Genomic DNA, 6000 nt, shown 5'->3' with positions numbered 1-6000 from the left:
AACTCTATTTCTAAAAGTAGATGATGGGCAAGATTTGGCCAATGGGCCATAGTTCGCCAATTCCTGACCTATGGATGCCTTTGCAAAACAATAGCAGAGTTCAATAGTTGCACCAAAGACCATCTGGCCTCCAAAACCTAAAACATTTTCCATTTGGCTCTTTAGAGAAAATGTTTGTCAACCCCAACTGTAGAATATAAGCTCCATATCAGGGACCTTGTCTTTCTTGTCCAAAACTATATTCCCAGGCGGGCAACCAGTGAGCTCAGTTGGTTAGAGCATAGTGTTCTTAACAAGGGTGCCAGTTTGATCCCCACATGGGCCACTGTGAGCTGCACCCTCCACAACTAGACTGAAACAATTATTTAACTTGGAGCTGATGGGTCCTGGAAAAACACACTTAAAAAATAAATAATTAAGAACAAACAAACAAAAAAACAACAACTATATTCCCAAAATTTAGAGCAGCACCTGGTACACAGTAGTCATTTGTAATTATTTATTAAATGAATGAATGAATGAACCAATGAACAAATACACATAAACTTGCTGTGCCTCAAAACTCACTGTTCCATCATGCAGCCCATTCCATTTTGGAGCAGCCTAGTGTTTGGCCTTATAGTGAAGTTGAAGTTTCCCCCTGTAACTTCCACCTAAGATCCCAGTTACGTACTCTTTTGCTACTTATAAAAACTTATTCTGTCTTCTACCTGCAACTTATTCAAATATTTGAAGATGATTTTCATGTTCCTTGAATTATCTCTTTGAACTGAATTGTCTAAAATGTATCTTTAATGCTATATCCTACATGTGATTTTTGAGTTCTTTAGAAAACCAGTAGCCCCTCCGTGAGTATTAGTATCCACAAATTCCTTGTTTGTTTTCAAAAACCTAACCATGAGATTAAGAACAAAAGGTCAATGCTGTCAGAATTTTCTAATGTGCTACTTTGTCAATGGAACACATGCAGCAATACAGAATGTTATTCTTCTTTCAATGTCCAATAAATGAAATGATTTGCCACATGCTGAAAACTATTTGTATTACATGAAGAATTCACCACACACACATCAGAATTCTACTCATCTCAATTTTATTCTTTTTATCCTGTCTAAAAAGTTATCTAAGATATCTCTAAACCTTGGAGAGATATGAAGTTCTTCTTAAAAACAATTTTATTAAACAATTTTGTTCCGTTGACAAGACATGCTCAATTAATTAGTGACAATTAGTAGTTTTTGATTACCTTTAATTTTCTCATTGGCATCTGGACAAGCGCCACTCCTAGAACAGTGTTATGCAACCCAGCAGTTGCCTTGATTTGTTCCAGTCTTAAGAAACATTCAACCTATTTATAGTTTCATTCCAGACCCTATAAGCTATACTCGGTAATTTACTTCTCCATTTATGTCATTCTCCTAACCTTCTCTCCCCCGAGGTTCTCGCATGACTGAAGGACAATTTTAAGCTACTTTGCTCTGTCCTTTTATCGTGAACTGACACAGATAATAGCATTTCTAACATAATGAGACTTCTATAATATAATTTTGTTGTTAATCCATGTATCTTTTACAGGAAATGGATCATTGCACAATATAATTAACCCAAGATGTATTGAAAAACACAAATATTACTCTCTTACCTGGAGAGCTAGATGGAATTGAAGATTGTTTGAATCTAATGGACTCCAACTACAGTCTCTGGATCCCTACTGAACATAGATTCTGATAGCAGCCATGCTATATATTTGGTTCTGCTTACAGGATAGGATTCTCTAGTGTTTTGTAGGTTCTCTCTCTGTACTGGGAGACAAGCAAGAGAGTGGAGGGAATTTACTCCAAATGCCTCTACCTTGGAAACTCACTAACCAGAACTCAACTGTTGAGCTAGAAATTATGTTCCCACCTCTCTCGTTTAGAAAGACTTTTCAAAGACCTGACAAAATTACAATTTAAGTGAGAAATCCAAAATTCTAATTCAAAAAATTTATGGACCCCAATGTTTATTGCAGCACTACACACAATAGTCAAAACATGGAAACAACTGAAATGCCCATTGGTAAACTACTGGATTAAGAAACTGTGGTACATTTGTACAATGGAGTATTACGCAGCCATAGAGAATGAAATCTTACCATTTGCAACAATATGGATGGACCCAGAGAACATTATGCTAAGTGAAATAAGTCAGACAGAGAAAGACAAATACCATATGATCTCACTTTTATGTGGTGTCTAAAGAAAAGAATAAATGAATGAACTAATCAGAAACAGTCTCAGAGACATAGAAGAAAAACTGAGGGTTGCTAGATGGGAGGGGGGGTGGGGATAAGGGGGAAAGTGAGGGGATTAGAAAGCACAATAGGTAACCACAAGATTGCCACGGGGATATAAAAGTCAATTTGGGAAATGTAATCAATAACGTAAAGATTTTGTAGGGTATCCAATGGACACTTGTCTCATTAGGGAGACCACGTCAGGGATGATGTAGATGCCTGATCACTGCACTGTACACCTGAAGGTGAAGCTGAACAATAATGAATGTCAACTACAATTATATATATATATATATATATATGTATATATATGTACATATATATACATATATATATATATGTATATATATATATATATTCACAAGAAGTGGAGTACAGCATTAGGAATAGAGACAGTGGAAATGTAACGGCTGTATGCAATGTCAGAGGGGTAGTAGATGGGGGGGAGGCGGGTTATCACTGTGTGAGGGATATAAACGATAAATGCCTATTACATTGTTTAGTACACCTGAAACTAATAATAAATAAATAAATAAATAAATAAATAAATAAATAAATAAATAAAAATAAAAATAAATTTAAATTTAAAAAATAAACAATTTAAGGGTTTAGAAATAGTCAAGACCACTAGTGAGAGTGGTATGGTGGAAAGAATGAAGACATTAGATCAGGAAATACCCAGAGCCCACACTTATGTGTCATAGATTAGTTGACAAATATGTGTCACGGATTAGTTGACCATATATGGAGCTTTCCCTGGCCTCCTACTCCACTTGGCCTCATTCTGAACAAAGCTATTCTCAGTCAAAAGGAACCATTAAGGCAATGGATCTCAACTAAGGATGAACATGACAATCACCAGGGAGATTTTTTTAATGTAGATTTATGGCCTACCAAATCTATTATGTCTGAATCTCTAAGGATAGGGTCAAGACGTATATTTTCTAAGAGCACCCCCTCACCCACACCCACACACAGCCACACACACACGTCTACTTTTGGTGTGTCACTTGGTTCAGAACACAAATCAAGTAATAATAATCCAGGAGCATTTGCATGTTAGCATTCCGTAATCCAAAGAAAAGAATCTCTAATGATATTTTATGCATCAGGAAGCTTGAGTAAGGTGGGAATCGTTTTGTATTTGTAAAATCTCTCAACTACTCAAAATTGACTGCTATTTTCACCTACTATCAAAACTTTTTTGATTCTATGCCGAAATTATTTTTTAAATGGGGCTATATTTATTGTTTTCTTCTGTATACTTTCTATGTCCCTCATATACATTATATACAACGAGTTCCATAAAAAGAAATCTAATACATTAAAAAGCAAGATGCTGGCAAAAAAAAAAAAAAAAGTCCATTAAAGATCCAATTAGTGTGGAAGATGTCAGGATCATTGTCATACAGCTCCTATATCTGTACTTCAGGTCATTGCAGTGCTGTTTGTCATTTTTCAATCTTGTTTACATGGCTAACTCATATGTGGCTGTCTATCTGGTTTTCTTTTAACCATAATCTTCCTGATGGCTCATTTTAGGCTTGTGATGATCTTTACAAGTGCATTGCTACACAGTATTTTCTCTGTGGTCCAGCAGCATGGGCAAGTTAGAAATGCAGAATCTACATTTTAATAAGATCTCTGGACAATGCACATTCAAGTTGGAGGAGCACTGTTCTAGTGAGTTTTCCCCCTAATACCCCGGAGGGGCTTCCCCCACCCACTCTACTACTAATAGCTCAATAGTGCAGCAAGTCTCTAAGACAGTGGTTCCCAAAATAGGGTCCCCAGACCAGAAGCATCAGCATTTCCTGGGAACTTGTTAGAAATGCTTATTTCCAGGCATATTTCAGGCATACTGAATCAAAAACTCTGGGGGTGAGGCCCAGCAATCTGTATTTGAAAAAGCCCTTCAAGTGATTCTTGTTGGATATGGTATGGTAAAGTTGGTGCAGCCATAGGAGGAGGAGAGAATGAGGTTTGGAAGAAGTTCATTATACTCACATGTCCTAGAGAGAGAGTCGCCAAGTGCCATGCATTGTCATAGGGAAAAACACTAGATGGTGAGGAGGCAGAAGACAGAAGTAAGCGAAAGATTTAAGGCAGAGCCTTTATTTGGGGTTTCCAGGGAAAGGCAAGACAGGGCACAGCAAGCAGTTTAGGATTAGCTAGTTTAAAGAATTCTGGTGAGCTTTGCGTTGTAGTTGTGGCCTCTAGCTGCCTAGTACCTGGCCCTGGGATGATTTAGGGCAGAGGAAATAATAGCTTGGTATATGAGAGTTAAATAAGGAGATAGCTGGGGGCATAAACTCTGGATTGGTTGGTTTGCATATGAAAGGCAAGTTATTAGTACAGTGGTACCTCAGTTATCGAATGTAATCCGTTCCGGTAGACCATTAGAGTTCTGAAACGTTTGAAAACTGAGGTGTGGTTTTCCCACAGAAAGTAATGCAAAATGGATTAAGCCATCCCAGACCTTTAATATCAACCCCTAAAACTGGAAATTTAGCATGAATTTTACTATCTAATGATACCATAGATCCATAAAATTTACAGTGTTCGTAAACCAAAATGTTCATCAACGGAGGCGTTCGAAAACTGAGGTACTACTGTATTGTTAGGTATTAGCTAGCCCTGGAAATGTCAGTCTCACCCCAGCCAGAAAGGTTTTTTAAGATGTTAAAACACCACAATATCGAGAAAACTGAAAACACATATATTTACCATGTCTTCTGATGCATGCTAAAGTTTTAAAATCATTCCTCTGAAGCATGAGTTACCAACCCTAGCTTATACTGAAATAATTTGGGGCACTTTTTGTAAATACCAATACTGGTGTCCTACCCCAGATTTTGAACAAACACATTGCCAAGTGATTCTAATGTGCTATTAAGGTTCATAACTGGGGCTCTGGAGAAAGTTGAATGTGGTTGATAAAGTTCTACACATCAAATCTAGTGTTTCTCAGCCGTGACTGATTAGGGAGAAAAAAGAAAAGAAATCCTGGCATCAACTTCTCCGTCCCTCATTTGTCTGAGATGGTTGTGAGGGATTATGTTTTTTTCAATGTTTCTCACATGATTCTAGTGTGCAGACAGGATAGAAAAGAACTGTTCAAATCTAATCTTCATTTTATATACAAGAAGTATGAAGTTTAGAGATTAAGTAGTTCATTTAAATTTACAAGAAATACCTCAAAGCTGTGGGGATTGGGACTCCCATCTCCTAATTCCTAACCCAACGCCTGTTTCTCTTATACGTAGCTCCATTGTCCTCTGTGTACACATAGCTTGGCATCGACCTTCAACTGAATTTCATTTCCCAGATTTTTTTAAGGTCTCTAAGTAATTTTACCCTTATTCTCCAAGGACCTAGGCATTTTGACCAATAAATTTTTAGGAAAAAAGATATGACTCATGCCTTTTTAAAGAATAAATATGGATTTGGCAGAATACATTTTCCAAAAACATTTCCCATCTTACATATTCTTCTATAAGGTGGCCTTGTCACTGCCCCCATCAGAAGATTATGTCTCATCACCCTCCTCTGGGATCTGGGCTGGCCTTGGTGAGTTGTTTAACCAATAGACTGTGGTGGGTATAATATCCTTGGACTTCCAAGGCTAGTGCATAAAACGCCTTGGAGCTTCTGCCTGGGCCTCATGAAATTCTCGACCTGAAGACACTTCTCTGTAGACTTCCAGCCACTACGCAGGGATAAAT

The sequence above is a fragment of the Rhinolophus hipposideros genome (assembly GCF_964194185.1).
Source record: "Rhinolophus hipposideros genome assembly, chromosome: 9".
Taxonomy (NCBI): Eukaryota; Metazoa; Chordata; class Mammalia; order Chiroptera; family Rhinolophidae; genus Rhinolophus; species Rhinolophus hipposideros.
Note: the sequence above shows the minus strand (reverse complement) of the source record.